The sequence below is a fragment of the Humulus lupulus genome, chromosome 9 (genome assembly GCF_963169125.1).
Source record: "Humulus lupulus chromosome 9, drHumLupu1.1, whole genome shotgun sequence".
Lineage (NCBI taxonomy): Eukaryota > Viridiplantae > Streptophyta > Magnoliopsida > Rosales > Cannabaceae > Humulus > Humulus lupulus.
In genome coordinates this window covers 135,538,882-135,556,975 of record NC_084801.1, presented here as the reverse complement: position 1 = coordinate 135,556,975, position 18,094 = coordinate 135,538,882, and positions in this window count along the sequence as shown.

Genomic DNA, 18,094 nt, shown 5'->3' with positions numbered 1-18,094 from the left:
CCGAGCTCAACGAGTCTTGGGAGAACATATACCTGGCTAATGAAAACCAGGTTCCCTTCAGATGTCCAGACCCCATGAGAAATCAGAAGTCCAAGAAGGACTCCAGCAAATATTGTCGATTTCACAGAGACACCGGGCACACTACTGATGAGTGCTGACAGATGAAAGACGAGATCGAAGGACTGATCTCGAGAGGTTACTTTAGACAATATGTCAAAAACCAGAATACTAATCAGGCGTCTACAAGCCAGAGGGCGGCTGCGCCACAACCTACACAAAACAACAATTCCCGAGCCAGGGAAGAAGATAGGCCCCCACCAATTGATGGAAAAGACGTTATAACCATCTCGGGAGGGCCTTATCTCGCGGGCATGGGCAGAAATGCCCAAAATAGATATGTGAACGAGCTAAATACTGGGGACGGGTCTCCTTATGAACCCGAACCTAGAGCTCCAAAAAGTCAAAAGATTGAATCCCAACCAATAACCTTCACTGAGGACGATGCGTCCCATACACAGTTTCCTCACCACGATCCACTGGTCATCACTCTCCAGCTGGAAAATAAGAGAGTTCACTGAGTTCTCATAGACAATGGGAGCTCAGTAAACATCCTCTATAAGGCCACCCTAGAGAAAATGGGACTCACTCTTCGCGGCCTGAAAGCATGTGCGACAAAACTGTACGGTTTTTTAGGAGAAGGGACCGGGTGCATGGGGTCCATTGAAATTCTCGTAACCTTGGGAGACTATCTAGTCTCAGCAACCAAGATGATGGAGTTCATGGTAGTAGACCTGCCTTCGGCCTACAACGTGCTGCTCGGAAGACCCGCCCTAGTAGGGCTGGGGGCAATCTCGTTTGTGAGACATCTGGCCATTAAGTTCCCTACTCCTAGTGGCATCGGGACATTGAAGGGAGACCAGTTGGCTGGAAGGGAATGCTATAGCTTCTCCCTAAGAGGAAAGAAACAGACGAGTGCACAGGCACTCATAATTATTCAAAACAAAGATGGGATGATCTTGGAGATCGACCTAAGGGTGGAAGAGAAAGTTGACCTCGAACCATTAGAAGAGCTCGAAGAAATCAAGCTTGAAGAGTCAGATCCTTCCAAAACAGTAAAGGTCGGGAAACATCTCCAGGATGAAACTAAATAGAAATTAATTTGCTTCTTGAAGAAAAACCAGGCTATCTTCGCGTGGTCACATTCGGACATGGTAGGAATAAGTCCGAACATAGCGAGCCACGCACTAAATATCGATAACAGGTTCCCACCGAAGCAACAAAATCAAAGACAACTGGATGACGACAGAAAAAAGGCACTGAAGGAGGAGGTCGATAGGTTAAAAGCAAACCGGTTCATTAGGGATGCTTTTTACCCTGACTGGGTAGCCAATCCGGTGTTGGTCCCAAAGTCTAATGGGACGTGGTGAACCTACATTGACTATTCAGACCTCAACAAAGCTTGCCCGAAAAGATTGTTTCCCCTTACCAAGGATTGACCAGCTCGTGGATGCCACGGCGGGGCATGGACTGATGTCGTTCATGGATGCCTATTCTAGATATAACCAGATTCCCATGCATGCCCCCGACCAGGAACATATGAGTTTTATAACAGACAAAGGACTATATTGTTACAACGTCATGCCATTCAGGCTCAAAAATGCCGGGGCCACATACCAGCGGCTCGTGAACATGATGTTTTCGGAGCAAATAGGGAACAACATGGAAGTTTTTGTTGATGACATGCTAGTCAAGTCTCAACTTAACGGCAACCATGTTGATGACCTCGAATAGTGTTCTGCCGTGCTCCAGAAGTATAACATGAAGCTGAACCCTCAGAAATTCTCCTTTGGGGTATCATCTAGAAAATTCCTGGGTTTCATTGTAAACGCTCATGGGATAGAAGCTAACCCAGACAAGATCAAGGCCCTGATCGACATGCCTTCACCTCGAAGGCACAAAGATGTCCAAAGTTTGACCGGCAGGATGGCGGCGCTAAGTAGGTTTATCTAAAATCTACAGACGGTTGTCTTTCGTTTTTCAACCTATTGAGGGGAGGCAAGAAGTTTGAATGGATGGAAGAATGCAAGCTAGCCTTCCAGGAACTTAAAAAGCAACTCGCAGAACCCCCCATCTTATCAAAACCTATTACGGGAGAAGTACTATACTTATATCTTGCCACTACCGAACATGCAATAAGTGCAGTGCTCGTGCGAGAAGAGGGAAAGGTACAGAGGCCCATATATTACATCAGCAAAAGATTACTGGGGGCAGAGTCGAGATACCCCTTGATGGAAAAACTAGCTCTCAGCTTAGTTCATTCATCTCGCAAACTTCGACCCTACTTTCAGGCGCACCCTATCCATGTATTAACCGATCAACCGCTGAGGCAAGTCTTGTCTAAGCCAGAAGCTTCAGGTCGACTTCTTAAATGGGCGGTTGAACTCGGGCAATTCGAGATCACCTATCACCCGAGGACGACCATTAGGGCACAGGCCCTGGCGGACTTTATAGTGGAATGTACTGGCATGACCAACGATGAAGTTATAACCCCGGCCCACGAGCTGTGGAAACTTTATGTCGATGGGTCATCTAATGAAAATGGATCGGGGGCAGGGGTCATTTTGATTACTCCCGCAGGAAGCAGATTTCATTCTGCCATAAGATTCGACTTCAAAGCATCAAATAGCAAGGCCGAATACGAGGCTTTACTGGCAGGATTCCGTATAGCCAAAGAGCTCAAAGCTAAAGCAATACATTTCTACAACGACTCCCAGCTCGTGGTTAACCAAATTTTGGGAGAATACCAGGCTCGTGGCACAAAAATGGCAGCTTACTTAGTAAAGGCAAAGTCTGTATTGGAACATTTCAAGTTTTATGCAATCGAACAGGTTCCCCGAGAACAAATCTCAAATGCAGATGCCTTAGCTCGGCTCGCTACCTCCACCGAGAATGATGAGCTGAATGTTGTGCCAATAAAACATCTCTCGGCGCCTAGCATTAACGAGCTGGAACAGGAAGACGTGTGTATGATTGATTCCAAGCCTACCTGGATGACCCCGATAGTCGAATATCTCGAGACCGGCGTCCTTCCAAAAGATCGGAACCAGGCTCAAAAATTAATGTATCAAATTCCTCGTTACACCATTTTGGATGGAAAGTTGTATAGAAGGGGATATTCCATGCCATTACTTCGGTGTGTGACTCCACCCGAAGCCAAGAAGATCATTGAAGAAATTCATGAAGGGTTCTGTGGAGACCATACTGGGGGGCATAGCCTGTCCAAGAAAATCATACGCCAAGGTTATTTCTGGCCTACCATCAAATCGGATTCTTTCGAATATGTAAAGAAGTGCGATAAATGCCAGCGTTTCGCCACGATTCCTCGAGCTCCACCATCCGAGCTGACCATGATGACTTCCCCATGGCCATTCACGGTATGGGGGATCGACCTCATAGGATCTCTCCCAACTGGCAAGGGCGAAGTGAAGTATGCTGTAGTCGCCGTAGATTACTTGACAAAGTTGACAGAAGCTGAACCGTTAGCAACAATAACTTCCAAGAAATTCCTTGACTTCGTGGTAAAGAACATTGTATGCCGATATGGGATGCCGAGGAAAATTGTATCCGACAATGGAACCCAGTTCGATAGTGACTTGTTCACCAACTTTTGCGAGAAAAATGGAATAATAAAGAGTTTTTTGTCAGTAGCTCATCCCCAGGCGAATGGCCAGGTCGAAGCTGTAAACAAAACTCTAAAGAGTTCGCTGAAGAAAAAGTTGGAGGATGCAAAAGGACGATGGCCTGAAGAATTGCCCCAAGTCCTATGGGGATATAGGACTACAGCTCGAACATTGACGGGACATGCCCCGTTCTCTCTGGCATACGGTTGCGAGGCTATGTTTCCTATTGAGGTCAAAATTCCTACAATTCGAACCCATGCTTATGACCAAAGCTCGAACCACACTCAGCTCGAAGAAACCTTAGACCTAATTGAAGAAAGAAGAAACGAAGCTCAGTTGAGGAACGCTGCATACCAACAGCGAGCTACCAGGTACTTCAACAAGAGAGTTCGAGATCAAAAGTTCGGTGTGGGAGATTTGGTGTTAAGGTGTGTATTTTTGGCAATGCGAGATCCAGCAGCTGGCGTGCTCGGGCCAAATTGGGAAGGACCCTACCAGATAGAGTCAGTCATCCGATCCGGTGTCTACAAGCTAGCAAGATTGGATGGGAGCCTAATTCCGCGAGCATGGAATGGCGAACACCTAAGACCTTACTATCAATAGTGTAGGAAGGATGTTGCCTGTAACCATGCTTGTCTATTTGTACTGTTTTGCCTACTTTTGGATTTTATCAAATAAAGAGTTATTTCGTCTGACATGATTTATTTTTTCAGTCTCTCTTAATCTAATAACCTATGGTCACATTCATAGGATATTAAGGGGGCATCATTGGTATATATATAAATACCACCAGCTTGAAAAATAAATTAAGATATACGAAATAAAGTGTTTGGATATAACCAAATACGCGAGACAAGTGTTTGGATATAACCAAATACGCAATTTGGATATAACCAAATTATCAAGTGTTTGGATTACAAATCAATCACGACCTTAACAGGTTTGGAGCAAACCAGCTAAAACTAATTGACGATAAGTTGGAACATAAACCCACTTCGAGTTATGTCGAGATCGAGGCTGGAGTATCTTATAAAACAATAGTTTCGAACTCGTAACCTCGGAGAAATAACCGAGGATGAGAAAAAGTAACTAAAAAATAAGATATAACTAAACCGTTTGCATTACATACCATACAAGTACTCTCGGGTTCATGGTTAAAGTAATATCCGGCCTTGACCAATAACGAGATCGGAAGCGGATAATTCGAGCAAACTGTGCATGAATGCATTGAGCCTCAAGCCTAAATCCAAAATATGTTTGTGCGAATAAACGAGCATACGCAATTCTTTAATATAAAATGCGCAAAATATCTCTAATCAAGAAATGTAAAGCATGTATATTAAACGAAAAGAAAAGGAAATTGTATCAGTCCGATGGGCATAAATTAAGACAATTACAAAAAATAAAGGGACACAGCCCCGAGATGAGATTCAAGAAGGAGCATTCTCCTTAGCCTTCTTAGCACCAGCAACACTAGACTCTCCAGGATGAATAGCATGAATATCCTTCTGAGCAGCCTCCTCCGCCTCAAGTCAAGCATTCCACTGATCTACGAGCTTCGCCTCAAGAGGACCTAGGAAGCTGGTATCGAGGTCAGCATTGTTAGCCCAGATCTTGTACATGGCTTGATCGACCGCTTTGTCTTTCTTCTCTTTGAGCTCGTTAAGGAGGCGGCCCTTTTCATTTTCGAGTATCTCGAAAGTGGCAGCTTTCTCCTCCTCGAGTTTGGCATTAGCTTTCTCCAGCTCCGCAAGACGAGCCTTCACCTTCTCAAGCTCTGCCTTCGAGTCCTTAAGTTTATCAGCCGTTTTAAGCTGGAGATCCCTCAACTCCTGGGCCAGAGACATGCTCGTATGCACCTCATTGGTCAGCTTATAATTAAGCTGAGCCGAGACGACAAGAGCCTGAAACACAAAGAGTTTGAATTAGAACATAAACCAAGGCATGTAAGCTATTAAAGGTAAAGTGCAAAAATTACCGCGGCAGTAAGTTCAATACTCTTATCATCATAAAGAGTATTGCAGTCTCAGGCCTTATTCACAAACTCCCAGTGATCAGCGTCAAATCCTGAAAGACTCTGACCCACCCGAGAAAGGACATCCGAACCAATTACGGCTCCGTGGGCCCCAGCGGTGCTATCAAGCACGAACTCATCAACATGAGGTCGGGCCGATGGTAGGAGTGACTTGGAGATTGAGGGTTTCTTCGGGGGTTGGTCGAGTGTTGGAAGAGTTGTGGCTGGATGAAGCATGGCAGGTGAGGTTGAGACAGATGCATCGACCTGGGCATTCGGGTCCTCGGCTGTGCTCGCAGCAGTTAGAGCCGGTGGGGTCTTCTCAGTGCCCTTGGGGATTTTAGAGGGTCGGTCTGACCTCCGCGAGCCTCTCGGGTGCTTACTCTTTTGAGCTCCCTTGCCACTGAAGAGCACGGCGTCAAGGTCGGAGTCCATAGCACCTGCACAGTTGCAATCAAGGTTTAGCATGGTGCTAACAAACATAGAAGATATAAGAAAAAATCACAAATGGAGAGAAACCTAACTAGAACTCTCCTTCGAGCTTGAACTCAGAGACCATGAAATTCTCCCATCTTCAGAAGAGGCGGGGGGAGTATCTTCCCTATATGTGGACGTCAACCTCGAAAGATCCCTATAGTCATTGGTCCCGTATTAGACGGCTATTTCGTTCCATACCTCGTTCAGGCTATACATAGTATCGTACTGCCCGAGCCAACTATCGAACCTATGAACCCGTTCATCTACCCAAGTCCACACATAAAAGTGGTTCCTATCATCTTCGCACAGAACTAGCCTATCGGGTTTTTGCTTTAACAGGGTGGGGGACCACATTTTCGAGCTTAAGATGACTGTACCTTGATCATCCGAGGCTGAGCTTGAGGCTTCATCGTTGGCCTCATTCCCTGATGGCGGGCTGGAGGCGGGGGCCTCACCTCTCTCCTCGGGGGGAGGATGCCTGTTGGCAGGGGCACGAGCTCCCAGCGGTCATATTTTTTGTTGGACCAGTCCGAGGTGGACTGGCCAACTCCCAAAAGCCCGCAAGCTCGAAGTTTACCTTCGTCCAAAAGGTATGAGAGCGATCTCCTGCCATAAGGAAGTTGGAGCAGGGTCTCCCGATGCTCCTTCATCTCGTCAGAAGGAGTGGGACGACGATAGTTGGTTGGAAAATAAAATACACTTCAACTAAGTACAAGCCTATAGACAAAAGTTCGAGCACAGAGATAAAGGAGGTGAGGTACTTACGGATCCGTCTGAACAAATAGCATCGTGACAGAGATAGGCCATCCGTCCAGAAGAAGGCCTTCTTAAAATTAGGAGGATGATTGGGAAGATCCTTAAACATATTTTTCTCCTTCGGGTAGCTCAAAAGGTAATAGAAGCCGTCTCCTCCCCGAGCTCGGGAGGGATTGCTTTTCAGGTAGGATCTCCTCTGGCCTCAGTCCTTCCCACTTCAGCTCGTGGTATATCGACCTCAGGGCAGACAGAACCCTGTATGAATTAGTGTTGAGCTGGATTGGAGCCAACCCAACGAAGTCCGTGAAGTCCTTGAAGAAAGACTTCAAAGGAAGTATCACTCCTGCCTTCATATGCTCCTGGCTCCAAGCCGCATACCTCAGCTTGTTGTCAGGATTTCCATCTCCTGGAGCGTAGCAACTTCGCTCGCTGGAGGTAGGGGCTCAACACCTTAATGAGCCTGACAGTCTGATACCATGGAAGGCCAAGATATCATTTATCTGACCTAGCGAGGTAACCGAGCTCCAATAGTGCTCGGCCTCGAAAAACTCCCTCCTTGGCTTCGAGGTAGAGGGCTCCCCCATCAGTGAGAATTGAAGCGCTCCCGGGTTGTACGCGATTGTCACTTTTAACCTAGGATCAAGGGGGATCGGTCTGGGCCTCGAATTAGATTCTGGATAAAGAGCCTCTCGGAGGATTCTTCTCTTCTTTTCTATGACCTCGACGATTTGGCAGCGATAATGAGCTCGGGTTTCTTCCTGTTTGCGCGCAAGATGGTATTCACGAATCAGACGTTGGTTCCGAGCAAACATCGATTATAGGCTCGGAGTTTTTGGCGAATACGGGATGGCAAGCAGCGACCCCCACCGTCTTTCCAGATTCTGTGACATCTAGCGAGAAAGAAAAAATGGTGAGGGCCATGCATGCAAGAATTCAAGAATAGCGAGCTTGGTTGAACAAGCTCGGAAGTGCTTGGGTATGAGACGAGCTTGATCCTGGAAACCCGATTAAGGGTCAGAACGTGTATTCTACGGAAAAAAGGAGGGAAGTGGGTCTAATTTTTGAGAATCCCGAAATATCAGGGAAAAAGGTGGCGGTTGTTCATAAATGGTATTCTTGGGTATCGTGCATTCTTTAAAACCAAGATTTTGTACCCAATATCTTGGTGTGCAAGATACGTCTTTTAAATTTTGAAAACCCAGAAAAAAGAGACCATGACCACAAGAAAAAACAGTATTCATAACACTTAAAAACTGTTAACCGGGAGTATTGATAACGCTTCAGAAAATGCTAACATAGCCCTTGCTATTAAAAGTCCTGTCTTTTCTATAACAGTATTCGAATGTTATGTTCGATGTTATCTTAAACTATTCAATAACACATTTTTAGTTGCTATAATATTCAAATAATAACATTTAGTTAGAGTATTTAGTTATAAATTTGAAGTTTAATCTTATACTTTTTGCATAACACTTTTCAACTGTTACATTTGATTATTTTGATAGCATTTTTAGTTTGTTATATTATATAAATCATAACGATTTATTACGCTTATAATATGTTTTTAAATCGTAACATATACTAATAAAATTTTGTTACTTTAGTGTGGATAATATATTTTAAATTTTATTTTGATAAGTATACTTATATGGTTTTTTTTAATTAAAATATTTTCATTATTGTATTTTGATAAAAAAAAAACAAAATTAATCATAAAATGTAATTCTCAATAGATTGATAAACCATAAGTATTGCATTAAACAATAACTAATTCAAACCATTAATGTGTCTACTTCATGAGATATTAGTTCTAACTTAAGTTTGAAAGCATAACATAATAAAGTTTTATAATCTTGAACATTTTTTACTTCAAACTATAGTTTGGATGATGTTGTTGCTGCTGCTGCTGCTGCTGCTGATGCTATTGTTGTTGTTGTTGTAGCTGTTCTTCAGATTGTTGTGCTTGACTATGAACCCCAGATGGTGTACTAGTCCTTCGAGGGAACTTGTTCAAACTCTCTGAAAAATAAATAGAGAAAGATAAGCAGTCAAGTTTGGAGAGCTGATGCCACAAACCTAACATACAATTAGCCCCATTTAAATCTAGTCAGGACATTTATCATATGGGTAACTGTACAGAAACCTACATATTACAGTTATTTTGCATCTCTAGAATTGAGATTGGAAGAAGCATTTTGAGTAGCTGTTTGATATTTTTGGGCTGCAGCACCAAGCTGACTAACCTGTACAGCAAAATAAACATTAGCCACCACTAGACTAACATAACATCAAAAAAGGCCATATGATTCATATTCATCCATATCTTAATTCCAAAAAGAAAGACAAGGGAATCCACATCTTTATTAATATATCAGCAACTACAGTTGTGTGAATCCAAATCATTACTGACTATAATCAACATGAACAAAACAGAATTCAGAAATCCAAATATAAATAAGCATAATAGAAAACAAAATGAAGATTCAAACAAAGCTTGGGAACAACTGCAAGATGAAAACTAAAATAAATAAATAATATAACAAGTGAATGCAAAGCCAATCCCATAACTATCCTATAAACTAGAACTTACCAAAGTTATAAATAAGAAAAGAGAATACAGTGCAAATAAAATCAAACTTGTCGAACAACTTGCTGCCATTAAGAGAATACAGTGAATGTATATCAATATGTATCAGTATATTTGTATTTTACTGTTTTAACAAGTTAATAATGAGTTCATACAACCCTGTAAGTAAACCGAGAGGCATTTATAGTGATACTATTTTTGTCCATCATTTTGCAGAAAAGGAAAGGGAGTTGGGGTTGCTCACGGTGAAATCAAGTCACTGAGAGCAACTGAAACTCTTAAAGATAAGGCAGTAGAAGAGGTATAGAATAAATTTCTGCCAGCCTACTATATTCACTTGAGTTTCAAATACAATAAATTCAGTATTCTAACACTTAAATTGTGTCTGAAGTTAGCATAATATTATAACAAAAATAAAAGTAAGAGAAGTAATAAAATAGAATAACAAATTTAAGAAACATGAAAAATTTAAATTCTCATTTCATAGACAAAAGGATCTCTAGCTCTCATATTCTGTCATGGTGTCAGCCAAGGGTGATGAGGGTGCATCTAACCTTGTAAGAACCTTAGGAACTCCACTAGTATCCCTTGTTATCTGCAAACACCAATATAAAGGTTCAGGACATAGTTGGTACATACCCTTTCAGATATTTCAAAATCTAAAGCAGGCATAAGCCTTTAGTTTGATGATATGGTTGAAAATGTTTTACATTTCAGCATCCTTATTATGATCTTTAATATGTACACACCACTCGGATCAAAGACTCATCAAAACCAAAGAAAGTTAAAAAAAAAAAAGCTAGAAATATTTTCTAACTACATGAAAGAAGAAGAAATCAGATCCCTACAGTGAAGATAGCAATTGATTAGAGGTGCTAACTCAAATTTTAAATTTTTGGTATTAATACAGCAGAAAAGTAAGCTTAGCCAAAAAAAAAAAAAAAGGAGAAAGAAAGAAAGAAAGAAAAAAAAAAAAGGAGTTATAACATTACAAAAAAAGGCAATGACCAAAGGCAGGTCAAGTATTTAATAGAGGTTAGTGAAAAAGCTTCTCACTTTAGGGTAGGCACTATTAACAATAAGATCATATCCATTCTAAAATATATGCAAATTTCTATATATGAATATATATTTTTCACATTTCTTCTACAGATTGAAATGAGTTGCAACTAATTTCCTTAACAAGCATCATTTAAGAATATTTTATTCTGCAATTCCTATCACATCTGTTATAGCTTCACTAAGTTCCATAGAATTAGGATTGCAGGGACTTGAGCACCATAAGATATTGTGTTTAAAATTACCAAAATAACAATTTAGTAAATGCAACTGAAGTTATGCTTTGGTGGAAAGAGTTTTTGGTAAAAGTATACGTACAAGTATCTCATCATCAAGATAGGAGATCATGAATAGTCTCTGGAATGTTCCACATGCGTGCATAAGATGAAATGCTTAGGATATTTTCACATTTTATAGTGATAACCTAGTGAGACAGCAGGGAAAAGTAAACAAAAAGCATGATTCAATTCTCATTGAAAATTGAATCTTAAAAATCTCTCTTAAAATATAATTATATGGCACCTTATATTTCTAATTACCACATTTTTAATGTTTTTTTTCCTCATTGGTGGTAGGTACTGTAAGGAAACTTAGTGGCTGAATGAATAGAATCAATTCTCATTAATGAAGTAATGATACAAAAGAGTATATATACAGAAAAGACCAAAACTAATAAAGTAACTAATCTACAAAATAACAATAATTAAAAGCATGCTCATATGAAATGAAAGATACAAGAGCTCAAAAGGATAAAATGCATCTGAGTTGAAGGGAAACATCAAAAATATCAAAGAGAAACAATAGCTCCACCACTTGAACCTCATACATAAAAAAGTTCTTGTACTGTATATGCATTTAATGCTAAATGAAAAAGAGAACCCATTGCCAATAGAATTGGCCTAATATACTCAATTGGGGAAAGCAAGCAATCACTAGAGTAGAATGGTTATAGACAGAAGTAAATCAGCTTTAGCAAATTTCTACAAACCATTTGTTATAAATATGTCTCAAATGAAGTAATAGCTAAAAAGCATTAGAAGACCTTTCTACATATCATATTAACACACAACCATCACCACCTATATATGTGAGTGAGAACCTTCTATCTAATAAATGAAATTATACCATCACCACCTATATATGTGACACTACAAAATGAGAACCTGCTTGTGCATACAACACAAGGTAAGTGTAAATATGGATAGAATGAAAATGAGATCACAATATAATAATATACCTTGTTGATGATAAGGCCGGTCAGAGAAATATCGTGAGAGCTCCTTGTTGGATCTTTTTCCAAACCATTTTCCTCAAAGTGTTCTCTGTAAACACGAAGAAACAATTATGCAAGTCTTCTAATCAATTACATATACTATATATAATAATGTTATTTGTAAAAAAAAATTTTATTATATAAATAATATAAGAAAATAAATAAATCATTACGTACAATAAAAGCAACAGGGCATGGTGCTCCATCTGGTTCTGAACTATACCTAATTTGCTTATTTACAAGCACCAACACAACATTTTTTAATAGGCAACAGCAACAACAGGGCATGGTATACATGTTGAGAAATGAAAAAAATAGTTTGGAGATTAATACTACATTGTTTTTATAGAAGTATTGGCAAAGAAACCATGCATAAAGTTGCATCTATAGGAACAAATGAATGATTAGTCTATTGAGATATCAACCAGTTTGCTAGTCCAAAATCAAATATCTGAAAAAGAAAAAAACAATGAAAATACACCAAAATAAAATGAGAGTAGGTATGTTAATTAAGATATTCATAACCAACTATGTTAAGTTTCTCTTTCAAATGTAGACGTAAACGTGTCATCAAGAATTTAATGGGGTTATGCTGAAAGAAGTGAGCATGCATAATAATAATAATAAAAAAAAGTAACTATAAGACCATAATATCAAGAATTAAGTGATTCTCTTTCAAACTTATATACAATCTTGAGAAGAATTTTATACAGAACTAATCACAAACAAAAATAAGTCGAACCATGTTAGTTGCCATAATCTCCTTAAATTTAATAGATGGAAAATTTACAACTGTCATAGATAGCCTATATGTGACACCATAACACGATCCATTCCAATAATCTCATCGAATCTATTATCATTGTCCATAAAAGTAATTTAAGTACTCAGATTTCAACGTGCTACTAATTCTATATAAAAGTGACTGCAATTTTAAGTAGAAAAACACATAACTTTATTTGAGTAGATAAAAGGCAGAAGCCATACTCCAAAAAGGATTGAAAATGCATGTATATAACCAATCCATTATTCAAACTCAAAAACTAATGCATAAAACAAATTTGACAGTAAGAGTGGATTGAAACATGTTTCATTTCAAATATTATGTTTATTCATTGAGTAATCAAACATAAGAATTAACATTGGTTTTTGACATATTTTAGTGAAGTTTTAATCATCAAGCATTCTTTCTAATTTAAAATTCAGAAAAATCATCAAACCCACTACTCACCATTATATAATATAGATATACTCAACTATAGTACATCATTTATGGCGTTTATACCCTTTTTCTTCTTCTATTAATGAATGACATTCTAGAGTATAGATAGAACAAATACACGGAGCTTCTTGGTGTGTTACATATTACAAAACCAAGTTGAATTGATTAAAATTTAGAATGGAAAGATATATATTAGACTTATAGATTCTTCCTAGCCCTTTATAGTTCCCAAAGTTTTGCCAAAATATTTTTAGGAAGCTAGACTGTTAGGTTTGGACTTTACTTGAGACCAGTGGCCATTAGAGTCCTAAAAGAAAGTACATGCCTGTTTTTTTTTTTTTTTTGTAAAAAAGCTTATGCACAGATTAAAATTCTAAAATACTAATTAAAAATGGTAATAAGACTATTGATTAGTAGGCTGGGCATGCACAAGTGACATCCTATAAAAGTGGATAAAATTGTGAGGGATGATAAGTTGAATGTGGACATATATGTCATGATAGATGTCATCACAACAAATCTGACCCCTTCCTTCGTAAGTAACACCTCCATTTAAAAAGATAATGAAAATGACTCAAAGAAGTAATACAAAGATAGGACAGTGGTGATGAATGAGAGAGAAAGTACGAGTGCTGGGGCATTGTAACTAACTAATGGGGAAGTTTTGGTTTTATTTTGAAGCGGTGGATTACCAATCACTGCTCTAAATCCCCTCTATTATGAGAATAACGTATGTGGCAGGGGAATAAAAACTACTGCTCAAACGAAAAGTTTCCACATACTGCAGTAAAAAGAATCATCTAGTTGTTTTTTATGCCCTGTTTTCTTAATTTGTTTTCTATTTCTATTGTTGCTCTTTGCAACTACTTAGAAAATAATTCCCTTATATTGCTCTCTAAACAACTTCAGAATAAGGGAAAAGCTAGAAGGAATCAAATAACTCAAGAAAATAAAAGGCCAAACAAGAAACTAGAATACACTGAAGCCATATATTATAACAACTCAATGACTAAGAAACAAAATAAAATAACTCAAAAAATATACCAATTCAAATAAATAAACAAGAGATAACCACTATAAATTCCAGGTACCTGAGTTAGCAAATAGACATATATACACATTCATAAAATTAAACAACAACAATCATAAAAAGCACAACCTTTTATTTACTCTCTTGCTAACTAAACTATGAAAAAGAAACAACAAGGTTTGTACATGAAACAAAGAAAGTTCAAAGAAAAGTCCAAAAAAAAGAGTTACATAATTCTCTTCCAATTCTATACGAGTGAATTGTAATCCAAACTCAAAGATACCACTTTCCTTTTGCTAGTGAACATAAAATATATATATATAGAGCATCAATCTTTTAAAATTTTGTTAAAAGAAGAAAATCACACGAGAATATCAAGGCCACGACTCATGTGAGATTTCAAGCTACGAAGCTCAGCTTGGGTGAAAAAAATTACAGAGACACTACAACAAAATAGGCATTTAATGGCTATATGGGGTAGACATTGTAGACATTTAATGTCTCCCCCTAGGGGAGACGTTGTTGCAGGAGCCATCTAAAGTGGCCCTATGACGTCTCCCATGGGGAGACTTTGTAGACATCCAACGTCTCCCCCTGGGAGACGTCATAGGGTGTACGTGTACAACCTATGACGTATCCCAGGGGGAGACGTTGGATGTCTACAAAGTCTCCCCATGGGAGACGTCACGTACACCCTATGACGTCTCCCAGGGGGAGACGTTGGATGTCTACAAAGTCTCCCCATGGGAGACGTCATAGGTACCTACAACGTCTCCCATGGGGAGACTTTGTAGACATTCAATGACTCATATAACAAGTCATCATTGGTTTTTGTATTTTTTTTTAAAATTAAATAATTATTTTCAGTATATTAATTAATAGAATTAAATATATTAATTTTTTTTAAAATATAATTAAATATATTAATTAAAAAATCTAAATTATATACAAATTTAAAATTTGAATTTTCATTAATAAAACCAAAATGTGTATATCTAATATGTTTTTGCTAGCTAAATATACAAAATTATAATATTTGTTGTTAAACATACAAAATTAACAAATATTACACTAGCTAGCTAAACACATAGTAAGAAAGAAAAAGTAAAAGTAAAAAAAAAAGCTAATATGTGGGACGATGACTTTGAATTATCGGTAGCATATGGTTCGCCCAGTGTTGTCGCATTTCATTAATTTGTGCTAGTGTATATGACGTAGTGTTTAGCTACAAAAAATACAAAGTAAAATATATTAGTTAATCATTATTTGATTATATATAATTTAATAATAAATAAATTGTTAACTTTGTATAAATTTATATACATACCTCTTTCTTCAAGTAACGTCCAGGTCGTGAATGTTCAATGTAATCCTTGAACATTCTCATCACATAATATCCACATGCCACATTGTCTGGTTGGTGCGGACATTAATATTTAAATAAAATATCAAGCAATTAATATAAAAAATATCAGTAAAATTCAAGTATAATTAAAGTCGTAGTTACTTACTTTCGGTTGCACAATTTCTATATTATTTGGAATCTCGGGAGGTTTTGGTAGACTGGTCAGAAAAAGGTTGAAAGCATTGACTATTACTGCCACAATTTCTTCACGGTTTTCCAGTTCTGAGTTCACTGGATCACAACAACAAACATAATATGCATATGGGGCCAATATAATCAACATCCAATGATCACTGCACAAGAAAAACAATACTTGGTATAAGTCTCCAACGTAAATGTTATAAGGACTAAGTATCTGGCAGTAACAAATTTTTGAACTTACCCATGGTTCCAGGGGACAATCAAAAGTTGCTCACTTGATCTTAGTTGACGATAGCGCTTGAACAGACCTTGAACACGCTCTTCAAATGAACTTCGTTTAGTGGCTACAACATTAGGATTGACAAATAAAAACTTATTTTGGCGCCCTTGTTCTACCAAAAAATTGTATAACAACCTATTAAAAAAAGAGTAGTAGTCAAAAATATAATTTAGGAAGTTTGTTGTTAAAATAAATCAAATAAGAAAGGTTAAGTAAAAGACTTGTGAGATACCTCATGTAGCAAACAACAACTCCTTGTCCAATCTTTTCCATTCGAATAAATTGAAGTATGTCCTCTTTGCATATGTAAAGACTTGAAATATCCTGATGAAATACATCCTCATCTATGCCTAGATTGACACAGTCATCGTCATTCCAACGAGATATAATATTGCATATCTGTTCCAAAGGACTGGTGTCTTGTGTTAGAGGATCACTCAAACGTTGTATTCTTTCTCGGGGTCGTTGTGTTGAAGGAGCAATTGGTCGTTCTGATATGTTATTACTTCTAGAACAAGTCTGTAAAATAATATTAATAATTAAAAGATGGTGCTTGTGGGTCGGGCACATAGTAAGATGGTGCTTGTGGGTCGGGAAAATAGTAGGATGGTCCCGGTGGGGTTGGAACTACTGGTGGGACTCCAATATTGGATCCTGAACCACTCTGTTGGCCATGAAAGATCTCAACATTTCCTCTTGTTTATGAAAACGTTCTTCTAGACGCGCTTCTTGTTGACGATGTCGTTCTTCTTGCTGACGAAGTCTTTCCTCAAACTCATTTCTCATAGCGCTAGCCGAAATATTCTCTTTCATTTTGGTAGGTTTCGGAGTATCCCAAAACAATGCAGGGGACACACCATGACCTTTAGCCCGAACACGCCCTCGTGGCTCGGGATGCCCTCGCCAACACATCATCAGGGCCTTGGGGTTCCCATTAACCCTCCTCAATGAGTTTTCGATAATGAGCCTGTAAAATAAAAGTAATTTATTTAAGTTAGTTATATTAAAATAACTAGATTATATAAGTTCAATATATATAAAAACTTACAATGTTTTTTTGAACCTCAGCTGCCTCTCCAATAAGTTCTCCTTCTTTATTCTTCAGTCGACCCATCGTCCATAAATCAGCTCTATCAATATCAGATAATTGTTGCCCAGCCTGTTGTTGAAGCATCTCTTCCACATGCACGTGACCTCCTCTAGATAGGTTATGGTTGTATTTGTTCATTCTTCGATATTCTTGCATTTTTAACCTCATATCTTTCCACTCTGGTGTTAATCTTGAGTTGACAAATTCTAACCATTGCTCATCTGAAATGATCTCCTCAAATCCAAATGGTTTCCTAAGGGGAAACTCATCTGGTCTTTTCTCTAAAGCATTAAAGATGTGCTTCCTTGTCGTGTCAGTCTTCCATTGTCTGAACATCTTTGTTGCGTCTTTCATTGTCTGCTTTTTGGAGCTATATTCCAACTAAAAAGTTTTTTGCAAGTTTGAAATAATAATCATAGTAAATCACATATTTTAAAATCTTTAAGTAAAATAGAAGCAATTAAATCATACCTTCATTAAATCCCATATATGAGTTTTGGTCTCCGCTGGAACTTCGTTCCAGGAGTTACAGGTGATGGGCACAATAGTCCTCACTATAGAACCCAACGCTGAAGATAGATTACTTCTTGCGGTACCTATTACTTGACCATACTCATTGAACTTTACAGGTATAAGATTTCCTTCACTTCTATTCTTAATCAATTTATTCATCCGTGTGCGTCCTCGCACATTTTTTTCATCTGTAATCTCTGGCTCAATATCAGGATTTTGTGGAGGATTTTCCTCCTCATCACTATCACCAAAAGGATCTGACATCTGTGAAACATAAAAATCAATATGATAAGTTATATATATAAAAAAAAGATGACAAACAAAAACATATCATAAACAAACCAAAATCATTTTTTCAAGTATGACAAACATAAAAATCAATATGATAAGTTATACCTCACATCAGGTTATCAATCCATAAACCTTCACCATTATCACGTAAACAAACACCATCATCATCAATTTCATCATTACATATTGGTGAAGTGAATATGATTGATTCTTCTTCAATAGGTATATCATGAAAATCACCATCTTTGGTATTCCATTCTTTTGTTGGCGTTGTAA